Below are 14,634 nucleotides of genomic sequence, written 5' to 3' on the forward strand. Positions count from 1 at the left end.
GCCCATTATCCAGGGAATAAAGTCATATATACAGTGCTTGAACTTACCAAAGACAAAAGTAATGTTACTATCTCCCCCTCAACCCTCTAGCCTATGGTAGGTATTTCATGGATACAATAAATGGAATAGGATCTGAGATTGGATCAGTTCTAACACCTTCATTTTAGTGATGGCGAAATTAAATCCCCAGATACTTGAGATAACATGCCCAAAGTGACAATAAGTGGCAGAGTTTAGACACAAACATAGGCCTTTTAACTCCAAGTCTACACTTATTACTTCTATGTTGTTTGGGCCCCAGCAAACACTATTTTCTAGTCCCTCTACTCATCATGTTTCCAAAACACCAAATTTCTCCCATTCCCTCCAGAGAGAATAGATTGCTTGTTGTCCTTCATTCTCAGAGAGGACCAAAATGACATCACTATGTTGGAGTCAAGTTACAATTAATTTGATTGTGGCTGATCAGATCTACACACATTCAGAATACTCTACCACAGGTCAGGCATGAATACTCCATGTGAACATTTGGGGTGGATTCTCTAAGTTTGTGCATCATGTATTTCTTTTGAGCTACTTCAATTCTGCTTTGCTCATAGAGCATTGCACCTTCTCTGATGAGGGTACATCATGCTGGGTGGTCCTGTGCCAATGTCTCCCATGTCACACAGTCAATTCAAAAGTTCTTAAGAGAAACCTTGAGAGCATCCTTGTATTGCCTTTTCTGACCACCATATGAGTGCTTGCCCTGTGTGGGTAATCCATAAAAGAGTCTTTTAGGCAAGCATACTTTGGCATTTGAACATGGCCAGTCCATTGTATTTGTGCTATCTGCAGTAGAGTTTGAATGCTTGGCATTTTAGTTTGAGAAAGGATCTCAGTGTCTGGTATCTTATCCTGCCAGGTGATCTTCAGAATCTTCCTAAAACAATTCAAATGGAAGCAATTCAGTTTCATGGCATGGTGCTGGTATACTGCCCAGATTTCACAGGCAAACAATAAAGAGGTCAGCACAATGGCTTTGTAGACTTTCAGTTTGGTAGTCAGTCTAATACCTTTTCTCTCCTGTATTTTCCTTCAGAGCTTCCCAAACACCGAGCTAACTCTAGCAATGGTTCATCAACCTCATTATCAGTGTGTACATCCTTAAGAAGTATACTGCCAAAGTAAGTTAACACAGCATTCAAAACCTCTCCATTTGCTGTAATCAGTGGTTCCACATACAAATATTGTGGTGCTGGCTGTACCTGTGTTTTCTTGGCATTAATTCTTAGGCCAAAATTTGCACAAGTAGCAGAGAATTGATCCATACTTTATTGCATCTCGGCTTCAGAGGCTGCATTGAGTGTGTAACCATCTGTGAACAAAAAGTCATGCACCAACTATTCCTCTACTTTGGTCTTGACTTGTAGTCTTTTCAAATTGAAGAATTTACCATTAGTGCAGTAGCTGACCTTGATGCTGTATTCATCCTCAATGAAGGTGTTTTGACAACATGGCTGAAAACATCATGTTAAAAAGCATGGGAGCAAGCACACAGCCTTGCTTCATTCTATTGGTGACTGTGTCAGCAGTTACCAGTCACAGAGAAAAGAGTAATAGCTAAACAGCCAATCACAAAGCTGGGAAGTCTTAGGGTCAAGTCTTGCTTCTGATAAATATTATCTATGCCATTCTAAGCAAATCATTTAATATCTCCATGTTCTAGGCAACTATTGAAGATTATAATAAGTTTTAGGGAAAGTGTAACCTAAGTTGGTAGAGGGGGTTTCCTCACCTCCTCCATATACAAATGAAATCATAGGTTCAGTCACTATTCCTTCACAGTGTAAAAAGTAACTCAGGCCAAAACCAAACGAAAACAAACAAACAAACAAACAAACAAACAAACAAACAAAAAAGACAAAAAAAGAAAGCCATGGGTGGGGAATGAGTAGCAAGAGGAGGGAAATGAGGTGATGGGTCTTATTCTTTTAAATAACTTATTGTTACATGAGTAAATCCATTTGCCAACTTCATCTTAGCACAACACCTTGCTGATGGTGGCATGTTTCTTTTTTCAACTTGTTGTATATGAAATATTAAAATCCAAGGTAAATCGAGAACACTGAGATCAAGTCATTTGTTAAAATGCCAGCGTGGCAAGAACAGCTGGTTTCTAACCCACCCAGAGGAAAAAAAAATAAAAGTCTTTTTGAATATATCTGGCAGATCCTGTCATCTCTTCCTCAAGCCAAGTGACAAGTAAGCTGTTCAACAGGGCTTTGAAAAAAGTTCAAACCATATTGTGCAGCAGATGCTTTGAAACTATTATTCAGTGACTCTGCATGGGCCCCCTCCTGCCCTCTTATTCCCTTGAAGCAATTTATGACCTGTTCTCTCTTTACATCCATTATATTATCACTGCATTAATTCTCAAGATGCATTAACCTCACCTCTGCCTTCAATTTATCCGACGACTCCCCCTTTCCTCTCAACACCACTGGGTTACCACCACTCTACCACACCATACATACATATTATCTTCTTCCTTACACTGTCACCAGCAGCGTTATTCAAGACCTGTATTAGCTCTAAAATGACCAATTTGATATATATTGAACTTTTACCTAATTCTCTAGTTCTGGTCCTTTCCTCTTCCCATAAATTCTCCAACAGTACTCATTTTGGAGGATAATAATCTTTCTTATCTTTTCCATTTCATCTTATTTCCCAATCAATCTCACCTGAAAATTAACCTGGTTTTTCACTTCATTTGTTGCTTGCCCTACATTTAATTCTATACATTGTCCTTAGATCCTCATGTCAGAGTTACTCAGTAGTGTTCATTATAATGCTCCTCCATTCCTTTCAATGAAACTTTATCTTTGACATATCGAATCTACAAAATATGTTGCATTTAAAGATTTTGAAGTCATGATTATTACCTACATAGCAGCAAATATTGGGAATTAGAACTGGAAAAGTCTTATTAGGGTGTCAAATCAATCCCCAGAGGCAATGTAAAAATGTTGCATGTAATCCAAAATTTATTAAGCCCCAACAATGTGCCCCATTCTTTACAGCACAGAGGAATTGGGCATAGACCCTGCCCCAGTTATTTACAATAATATACCAATGTCCCATCCGTTCACAATGTAAATGATCCTAGAAACAAGGCCTCTAAAGCTTACCAAAGATTATTTTATGATGTAATATTATTTTCCACTGAGATGTATTCACTAGTATTTAGCTTCCATGTTCATTTGGCAGGGTGTCTAACTCAACTTGCTGCTAGTTAAGGGTAACCATCAAAAGCATAAAAGGGTTGTTGATTATAGATTCTGAGCACTGAGAGTGTTGTTCTCTTCCAAAAGTCATGGTGAAACAAAAATTGACTCAAAAGTTAGAAGACTTGGATACTAATTCTATTTCTGATAATGCTAATTTGTAACCTTAGGTAAGTCATTAAACCTCTTAAAGACTCAATTTCTTTATCTGTAGAATATGGGGATTGGACTAGATGGCCCCTGAATTCCTTTCTAAATCTAATGCTATGATCCTAGGATCTATATCTTCTCCCCCCATATCTGGTCAGTAATTCAAAACAAACCCCAAAGTTGTTTATTCTTGTGAAATATCATGGGAAGTAGATGCTACTGTTTTTGCCTTTTCTTCTTCTGTGATCATGATAATTCACATGTCTATAATGTCTTTAAGGTTTATAAACGTATGTGCAGTATGTAGAATAAGTATTAATTTCCCCATTTCACAGATGAGGATACTGAGAATCAAGATGTTTAAATGACTGTATGAGGGCCACATAATGGATAACTGTAGTCAGAAATGCAGTAGATTCAAGCCTTGATTTTGCTACTTTTTACATATGTGACCTTGGGCAACTCATTTCACATATTTTGGCCTGAGTTTCTTAATTTGTAAAATGAAGACATTGGACTAGATCAGGGATTCTTAAACTTTTTGATGTCATAGAACCTTTTGGTTGTATGCCAAAATCTATGGAGCCCTTCTAGATGGATCAGAGGATAGAGTACTGGCACGGTGTTAGGAAAACCTGAGTTCAAATCCAGTCAAAGATACCTACTAGGTGTGTAATCTTGAGTAAGTCACTTAGCATCTACTGTCTCAATTTCCTCAACTAAATGGCCGGGGGGGGGGCGGTGATAACAACGCCTACTTCACTGGGTTGGGTCAGGGTGAAATGGGATGCTATTTACATAGGGTTTAGCACTGTGACTGGCACACAGTGGATACTTAATAAATGTTTATCCCCTTCCTCCTTCCTTTTTCAGAATGTTTTCAAATGCACAGAATAAAATACATAGACTTAAAAAGGAAAAACTATTATAGTTACCAGAATATTAAAAGTCCTAAGTTCATGGAATCCAGATTGAGAACCCCAAGACTAGATCATTTTTTACAGTACCTCTAAATAAAATAAAACCTAGTATTTGATCAGTGTCAGATATCTGACTTGAGCCCAGATTTTCTGACTACATGTATGGGACTCCTTCTGCAGCATTAGACAGTAATGGTGATGGTGATATGGGTAGTGATAATGGGGTGGGATTAATGATCACTAATTTTGGATCATACTTACCATGTGACAAAGAAAATGTTTGTTTTAATAGTAGAGGAATCTGAAATCCTTGGCACATGCTCACACTGTTAGGAAGAACAAGACTATGTGTGTTACTGAGCATTACAATATATATATATTTATATACATATATATGTGTGTGTGTATGTAATGAGCATTACTATATATATATATAATATATATATATAATATATATGTAATATATATATAATAACAATAATACTTTGAATATCTTTTCTTTTTTTAAGATCCCCCAAATTCTCTAATTTACTATACATAGACAAATACCAGTCAAGTAAATACATGATAAGTAAAATAATGTTGGCCACAAGGTGCATATGGACAAGTTAATATTCACACCACCCTGCTATTCTGACCTAGTCCAGGTATTTTCCCACAGTCCTGTGGCTGTGTTTATATAATATCAAAACTCTGAGTTAAGAAATTTAAAAAGAAAAAGTGAAACCACTGCTGGCTTGGCTAGGCAACACCATGCAATGATTCTAAATGGCTTTCTTTTAATGGAATTAATTAATTTGGGCAATAGTTTGGGTGTTAAACCTAGTTTTATTGCCTATACTCACTTCCATTAGCCCTACCCCAACTTCCCTAAAACAAGAAAAAAATGGACATCATAGGGACAGTGGCACCACCTGATTGATTGAACATTTTCCTTTTTTCTGCTGGGTAGGTTTGTAAAAACCTGACCTGTGTATCCAAACCAAGTCCCTCAGGCTGCAATTTAAAACTCATTCTCTTGTCTTGCCTTCAAAAATGAAGTGGTAATTACTCTGAATTCTGAATCAAAGGATGAGAAAAAAATGACTTCCATGATATTTGGCTTCTAATAAATGAAGCATTGATTCTTACATCTACTGCTGGGGCAGGGGGAGGGGGAATGGTCACTATAGTCTTGCTTTTCTCTCAGTCTTTCCCCACCCTCACCCCACCACTTCCCTCTGTTCCTTTTCTTCACAGTGGGGGCTACAAGGGGATTGATTCATCAGTGAAGCTTTAGCTGCATAAACATTGAAACTGAGCAGTCAGTGAAACCTATCTAATAACACAGGTACAAAGGGTAATCAAAAGTTCCCCACCTCAGGATGACTGGTAAAGGATCACCCATTTGTGGAAAGATTCAAAATCAAAGGTAAAATGATCATCATCGTTTCCTTAAAAATCCATGGAACTTACCTTAAATAATAGCTGTGTTGAAAGGTGTTTAGTGGGACTCAAGGATAGCATGAATTAAAAGTCAGAAAACCTTGATTCTGGTCCTAAATTGTCTGCTAAGTAGCTGTATACACAAAACCAAATAATTTATAGATTGACAGATTTTGAGTTGGAAGGAACCTCACAGGTCAATGAGCTCAATCCTTTTATCTTACAGATAAAGAAAGCAAAATTCAGAGAGGTTAAGTGAAGTAATTGCCCAGGATGTGACACCATTAGTAAGCATCTGAAGCTGAATTTGAACTCAAGTCTTCCTGACTCCAAGTCTGGCAATCTGTCTACTATGCCATCATGGTGCCTCTTTTCCCTGAGCCTTTTTACACTAAATCTTTGAAATGAGATTTACAGACAGAAAGGACTTTGAAGATAATCCACTACAACCCCTCCATTTTATAGGTGTGGGAAATGATCATCAGAAAGGGAATCAATTTTCCCAAAGCCAAGACAGGCAATAAGGATAAGAACCAGCATTTGAAACTCAGGTTCTCCAAATAGTAAAATTTGATGTCTCATATATTCCTATTACATCTCCTACTAACCTATTTCAGAATGTGTCAATTACATCCTTGTTAAACCTTATCTACCTGATTTTTAAACAATCCAAAAAAAGCTATTGAGCTGTCTTTTCATGTTGGATGCTCCACCTAACATTCTGCACAATTTTTCAGAGAAATATAATTTGATCTGAGAACATCTGCAAAATTCTGGAACACATTTTATCCACCACTTGACTTTAAGCTTAATGCACCAGACATTTTCCCACAGATTTTGTGACATACTATTGAACAAACATCAGTTATCCTTGTGTTTGGAAGAGCTTCAATCTGAATTTAAAATGGGCCAGTTTAACATTACCATTAACAGAATTCTTAATTAGCTTGCTGATATTGTGAGTAGAACTGTTGTTTTAAAAAAAAAGAGCATTTTTTTATCTGTGACATTTCAAATTATTTCCTCCTTCCCTGAATTTTTGTTTCTGCAATAGAATTTAGATGATCTAAATGATCACCCCCATTCCTAAACATGAGTGCATGTATGCACATATGCACATGAAGACACACCCACACCCACACACAACATAAAAGTCTTTCCAAGGGTAATTCTTGAAGGGGAAGGATTTTCAGGCTAAGGGAAGCTTGAAAATAAGGATGCCAACCTACAAATATACTACAAAGATGAGTGACTGTAAAATGCAAAACACTCCAACTAAATCAGTAATGAAAATACTGAAGAAAGAAATGGAAGGAGTTAAGATCCTCATATTTATGTAACATTTTTGAGCCTACAAAGCACTTTTTTTACAACAATATGATTAGGTAGCTAGTAAAAAGCATTAGCCTCATTTTATAGATGAAGAAACTGAGGTTTGATGAAATAATTTGTCCAGGGCAATATGAACAATTACTAGTGGAGGTAGAAGTTAAATTCGGGTCCTCTGGCTTCAATTCAAGTATGCTGTAATATTAAGCCTAGTGGTCTTGAAATTACCATGATAGTTTCCTCTTAAGGGAGGATGTAGCTTATAGAATCTATGTATGGAAACCATTGTTTTAAGACTAGGCATGGATGGTCTTGAGGCTGCTATCATGACAGTCTCCCCTTAAGGAAGGCTGTAAGCTTATGGAACATACATAAAGAAAAATATTGATGATATTTTTTGAAAGTTGTTATAGCTGTGTCCCCCAAATAACATTTTGTCTATCACCATCTTGTTTTTCCCCCATGACAACAACACCCCCAAATTTTGCCCTGATGCCTGACATGCAAATTAACCAACTACAGGGATGTCATCCAAAATCATTGTAAAAGAACCCCACTTTCAGAAGGGCACTTTAGAACATATCCTTTTCCCTCCAAAAGAAGCACACTTTCCTGCTGGAACATCCACTTCATGCTGAATGGACTCATGTCTCTCTACTCCCCAATGCAGTGCTGCCCTTATGTGAGTTATACTCTGTATTAGTATGTATGCCTGAACTGTATGTTTGATTCCATTGCTTATAATAAAGCTTTGCATTGAATTGACTCCCATTCTGTTACATGTCATTCTCAGCACCCAAACTCATTAAGGGGTTGCTTGCCCAGACATATCTAGTCCATGGGGCCTTTTCTTACACATAACCTGGGCACCCAAACAATAATTTATCCTCTTGATAGCTACATCTATCCTGGGGAAGTAGGGCACTCTAAACCCAGTTATAGAAAGCAATATCCTTCCAAGAAAGACAACTTTATGCACAAGACTGTCACAAAACAAAGTATTCTTTAAGAATTTTGTACATCAGTGCAAGTCTGGGAGCAGCAGTCTCACATCTAACTTAGAACTTTCACAGCCTGACCAGCAACCTCGATCTCCCTCAAAATGGCAACTACTGTCAAGGATCAGCTGATTGTGAATGTCCTAAGGGAAGACCAGGTTCCCCATAACAAGATCACTGTTATTGGGTTTGGTGCAGTTGGCATGGCATGTGCCATCTTAATGAGAGGTTTGGCTGATGAACTTTCCCTAATTAATGGATCTCCAACATGGCAGCTTTTTCCTCAAAATGCCGAAGATTGTTTCTGGCAAAGGCTACAGTGTGACTGAAAACTCAAAGGTGGTTGTTGTTATGGCTGGGGCCCATCAACAGGGAAGAAAGTTGTCTTAATTTGGTGTGAATGTTGCTGGTATCTCTCTGAAGAATCTTTATCCTGCTTTGGGAACTGATGCTGATTCAGAGAATTGGAAAGATGTTCATAAACAGGTAGTTGAAAGTGCTTATGAGGTGATCAAGCTGAAGGGCTATGCTTCCTGGGCCACTGGCTTGTCTGTGGCAGATCTGGCAGAAAGCATTATGAAGGATCTTAGGAGAGTGCATCCAATTTCCACCACAATTAAGGACCTATATGTCATTAATGAGAATGTGTTCCTTAGTGTCCCATGTGTCTTGGGAAAGAATGGCATTTCAGACATGGTGAAGGTAAACCTGAATGTGGAGGAGGAGGGCCGTTTAAAGAAGAACACAGATACTCTTTGGGGAACCCAGAAGCTGCAATTTTAAAGCCTTTTCATGTGCCGCCATTTTACTATCGAGAACGTGACAGGGGTTAAGGGGTTATGTGTAATGAGCTTTTCAAATAGGTCAAATCCTTCTTCTGATTAGTGATTGAACACCAAAAATGTGAAACCTGTGAACACACTCTAGTCTCTTCTTAAAATTAGAAATGAGGAATAATACAGTGTGACTACTGTTTGTCAAACCCTGTTGTTGTTTGTGTATGATTCTGGAAGTGACTTGTATAGTCTTAGTAGTTGGTGTCAAGCAAAGCTAGAGCCCCACAAGCATACAACTGCCTGCCTTGTATGTAGGTGCTTCCGGTTCCCATAGGTACAGAAGACAATATTCCTAGATACAAAACACCATGCAGTAATAATATTTTATTGATGCATTGATTACCTTTGTGCTCCCCTCCATTAGGGCTCTATACATGGCCCCATGTATCACCTTGCCAGAGGATCTGATTTTGTCTATATATATATTAACAGTTGTAAATTTCCATTTTATATAAAAGATCTATTTCTGTACAATGATACAACCAATTCCTGAAATGTCATACTAAAATGCTGAATAAACAACAAATAACTGATTAAGAAAATTTGTGCGTCAAGTTACCTCTTAGCTTGCTGACTACCTAACAAAATAGCCATCCCTGTTTCTTACCCATAATTTACCTCCTTGATTACCAATTCACGTAGAGATCCACCTTTCTATCCATAGTCCCCATTTCATTCAACTTGCCTAACCAAATGTACTTTCTCTTTAAATTCACTCTTGCTGATAATTTTTTTTAATAAAAAAACTTTTTAAAAACTTTGCTTTTTTGTTTTGGGGATTTTTTTTTTTACCTTTTCTCTTTTTCTACGTGTGTCTGTCTCTCAAATATGGATCATTATTCTCATCCTTTATCCTTTTTTCTTCCCTGCTTTGTCACTTATAAACTAAGCTCACTTTCAGTTTCTAGTCACTGCAGGCAGATCAAACAGAACTAGCCCTAATAACTGTCCAATAACTGAAATTTCACTTGCAGGGCAAAGAGTCAGAGCTGTGGCTGACTAACAGAGAAGCAGCTCCACCCTGCCTGCATTAGCCATCCAATAAAGTGAGAGCTATAAAGGTTAGTGAGATGTAAAGTTTACTGGGTTCCAAGTAATGTGACCAATAAGATCTAGACTGAGGATTAGACATTTTCTCTGATCAACATGACCTCTCATGCTTCTCCAAAACGAAAATTATGCAGTATAGGTAAAACACCTTCAGTTATCTCCATGGTTTGCGATACCTGGAATACAAAAGAAAGTTAAAGAATAACAACAAAAGCAAGAATCTATGCTTACCTTGAGTTTACTCAAAATTCCCTCCAGCATTGATCCGTCATGCTACTGTCAGTGAAGCTTATGAGGCAACAAAATCTAATCAAATATCATGATCCTCCTTCCCTCTTTCCTGAAGATTAGGACTCCAGGTTGGGAATGTTTGCTGGAGTTGTGACAGTCAGTGACATAGCAGGTTTCTGTGACAGGAAAGATCTCTGAAGAAGAGTAGAAAAACAAAAGGAAAGGGGTAGGATATGTGCCTGGCCTTGAAATAGAGCTCAATCTCACCTGATCCCTGACTCTTCCTCCTAGAGCCTTAGAAACCAAACTACAGAAATCCACCCTATAGCAGTACCACTCACAGTATGGTACATGAGATGGCTCTCTGGAAGGGAAGGGAGATAAATGATGGGGATACCTATAATGATGTAAGAAAGGTGAAGTATCAATAAAATATTATTTCAAATAAAAGAGATTTGCTGGTCATAATCAATGTGGTAGTTTGGCTGGGAGCCAGGTGGTGCCACAAATGGGAAGAGAGAAGTGAAGAATGTTAGCAAGTTCAGACTAGGATGAAAATTGGCTACATTTGCTGGTGGGACATCTGGGTAGATGTATCTAATAGACAGTCATAGGTAGGGCTCTGTCATCCTGAAGAGAGGTTAAAACTGGTTATGTAGATTTGGGAGGCATCCAAGTAGAGGTGATAATTGAAGGTACACAGGAGATCACCAAGGGAGAGATTGTAGAGAGGTACGATTTTCTAAAAATGGTTACGTCCATGTCTTTCCTAGCTGTGTGGCCATGTAATATGAAGAAGGACCTATTTCTTTAGAGACTTTAAACCAAGGTCATGATGTACCATATTTGTGATGAAAATCAGATTTCCTTTTAGAAGCCAAATACTTAACTTCCAAAGGTTAAATTGGATGATTTTTAATATATATATTTCTAGCTAGCTAAAGAGTTTGAAAAGAGGCCAAAACCAGAATGTCTACCATTTCTGAGACTTTTTGTTTTACTGAATCAGAATACTTTTTGAATTTAAGTTTTTGGTATTTTTTTTTCCTTTTTCTTCTCAATATTCAGGAACAAACAAACAAATGTTGAGGATGTTCTCTTCTATGTAAACCATTCCCTTCTATTGCAAACTGTCAAACTCCATATAAATGTCAGCTATTATTATATATATCTGGTTATTAAACTCATACCCAGCTTTGAAAGTGCAGGGCAAATGCCACTTATTCCATGAAGCTTTCCCTAGTCACCTTAGTCAGAAATGATCTTTTCTTATCAACTCTTTCAGTACCTTGAGAGTTAAGCTATTATGAATTTACTCTATTCAGTTTTGTAATAATTATATCTTGCAGGTATATGTCTTGTGTCTTCTACTAGACTGTTATATGAGTTTAGAAAGTATATTTTCATCTTGAATTGCTCTCAGTGCTCTGTATGGTGTCTTGCATATAGTAGGTGCTTAATACATGTTGAATTTATAATCTTATTTAGAATATATATATATATATATATATATATATATATATATATATATGTGTGTGTGTGTGCTTGTATACATATATAGGCATATATATGTATATAGTAATACTGACTATGCTTTCTTGTGGTAGTGAAAATATTTCTGTTGATTCATTTGATCCTAAAATACATTCTTTTGAACTCTAGTGAGTGATTTCATTTTGTTTTTTTGGCACCATTTCAACATGGTCAAAAATTTTGTCAGTTAGTAGCCAGCCTGCTTGCATTAAGTCTCTCAGCTAACCTCTTCCCCAGATAACATATACTATCTTACAGTCAGAGGATGTAAAGCTAGAAGGGAACTTAGAATTCATCTAATACAACCTTCTCATTTTACAAATCAAGAAACAGGCCCAGAGATTTTCAGTCTTGCCCACATTACGTAGGTAGTAAGCAGTGAAATAAAAATTCAAATGCGAGTTCTCTGATTCCAACTCTGCTCTCCTTCCACTGGACCAGCTTTCCTGAGCTACCTTTCCTGAGTACTATAATATAAGGCTCTCTAAATTTTGCTAAGTTTCACTGATAGGTTTTATAAGAAATATTTATATTTTCAGCACAGTTGTGCCTCTTGTGCTATGATATGTATTGATACATATATACACATACTTGTGCATATGTATACATACATATATCATATGGTTTTATATATATATATATATATATGGATATAATCTTATCATTATATGTATCATCTTCCTATCACTGGATGTCATTCTTGTTTTTTTTTAATAGAAAACATCTCTTTTTTTGTCTTTAGTACTTTTAAATATAAATTTTATTGCTATTTTTTTGCATTGCCTAAATTACCTCCTATATTTCTCCCCCTCTCAGACACACATACCATATAACGACTTCTATATATAAAAAGAGGAAGAAGTAAAAAACAAATCATAATCAACACATCAAAATATGCCAATATATGCATGGTTTCACACCCGTGTATCCCTCTGCTGACCTCCTCACTCCCACTCCCCACCCCCTACAAACATATACACAACACACATGCAAATTTCTGCAAATGAGTAGGAGACAGTATCTTCCCAAATCTCTTCTTTGGGGCCATGCTTATTCCATGTAATTTTTCAACATTAATTTCTAATTATTTGCTGGTGGTTGTTCTTTCCATTGACATTGCTATAGTCATGCTGTTTATTGCTTTCTTGGCTCTGCTTACTTCACTTTGCATCAATAGAAAACACTTTCAAAATAAGATAGCATAACCTCAATTAGTACTTTGCCTCCTCATTGCAGTTGGAATGATTCTTTATGTCCTTGCTACCCACGGACTCTGATTCCTACACAGACAAGATAGAGTCCATATTTAGAAATGGAATCATTTTTCTCATGCCTGTTTGGCAGTGACATCTGTGACTGACATCATTTTCAGGTTGCAGTTTGGAGGGTTAATGGGCCAGAGGTAACTACTTCCTATTAGTATTTAGGGTTGAAATTCAGAGAAATTGCCTCCAGAACAATGGCATCTCACCTCTGGCCCTCATATTCTTTTTTTTTTAGTATAAATTTATTTATTTTTAGTTTTCAACATTTACTTCCACAAGATTTTGAGCTGCAAATTCTCAGCCCATCTCGCCCCTCCCCCCACCCCAAGATGGCGTGAATTCTGAATACCCCTTCCACTAGTCTTCCCTCCTTTCCATCTCTCCCCACCCTTCTCTTATCCCCTTCCCCTTCTATTTTCCTGTAGGGCAGCATAGACTTCTGTACCCCATTCCCTGTATTTCTTATTTCCAATTGCATGTGAAAACATTTTTAAAAAAAACAAATGTTTTTAAAACTTTGGGTTCCAAATTTTCTCCCTTCCTCCCTCCCCACCCACCCTCATTGAAAAGGCAAGTAACTCAATGTAGGTTATAAATGTGCAGTTATGCAAAACACTTCCATAGTAGACATGTTGTGAAAAACTAACTCTATTTCCCTTAATCCTATTCTGCCCTCCCATTTATTCTATTCTTTCTTTTGACCCTGTCCCTCCTCAGAAGTATTTACTTCTGATTACCCCCTTTCCCAATCTGCCGTCCTCTCTATCATCCCCCTACTCTCTTGTCCACTTCTCCCCCTATTTTCCTGCAGGGTAAGACAGATTTCCATACCCAATTGAATGTGTATGTTAGAGGCGGAGCCAAGATGGCAGAGTGAAAGCAGTGACTTGCTTGAGCTCTCCTCCAAATCCCTGCAAATACTCATAAAGAATTCCTCTAAACAAATTCTGAAGCAGCAGAACCCACAAAAAGACAGAGTGAAACAAATTTCCAGCCTGAGACAACCTGGATGATTGATCAGAAAGGTGTATTGCACCAGGCTGGGAGTGCAGCGCAGTGTGGCTTGGGCGTGGGCTGCAGAGAACCTGGAGCAGGACTCAGAGGACTGAATCACGGGCAGCTGTGGAGGTTTCCAGACTCCTCAGTCCACTAATGCCAAAGACAACTTAGAAGGTCGGGGGAAAAGTCTGTTTCTGTTGGTGCTGAGAAAGGAAGGCGGGGTTTCAGCTCCATTTCCCAAGAACTTGGCTCTCTTGGGGGCAGCTGCTTCCTGAGCTTCCGGCCCACAGACTGAGGGGGAATCCAGTGCCTGATCAGAGAGGGATTGCAGGGATCTCTTTGCCAGTGCTGAGGCAGGAATCTCTTGCTTTGCCTGTGTTTGGAACTGGGCCACAGTTCTGGGCAGCGGTGCTGGGGTGAGGAGGAGCGATGGCTTAGTGGAGCTTGTAGTGATTGTGGAGAGGAGCCCCTCCTCACAGTTACAGGACAGAAAGGAGTACTTGTAGTAGCAGGCCAGGAAAGAAGTAAACACCTCACCCCTTATCATACCACCTTGGAAGAACTGAAAATTTATAAGGCCCTACAAGTATCTCTGAAAACAGCTGCACAAAATCCCCTATTCTTGGGAC

General features: G+C 38.0%; 1 pseudogene; it reads left to right on the forward strand.

Moving 5' to 3' along the window:
- The first annotated feature begins 8,195 nt into the window (after positions 1–8,195).
- LOC110207535 (L-lactate dehydrogenase A chain pseudogene) lies at positions 8,196–8,874 on the forward strand (annotated as a pseudogene).
- The last annotated feature ends 5,760 nt before the right edge of the window (positions 8,875–14,634 follow it).

The sequence above is a fragment of the Phascolarctos cinereus genome, unplaced genomic scaffold (genome assembly GCF_003287225.1).
Source record: "Phascolarctos cinereus isolate Bilbo 61053 unplaced genomic scaffold, phaCin_HiC Scaffold_2;HRSCAF=192, whole genome shotgun sequence".
Taxonomy (NCBI): Eukaryota; Metazoa; Chordata; class Mammalia; order Diprotodontia; family Phascolarctidae; genus Phascolarctos; species Phascolarctos cinereus.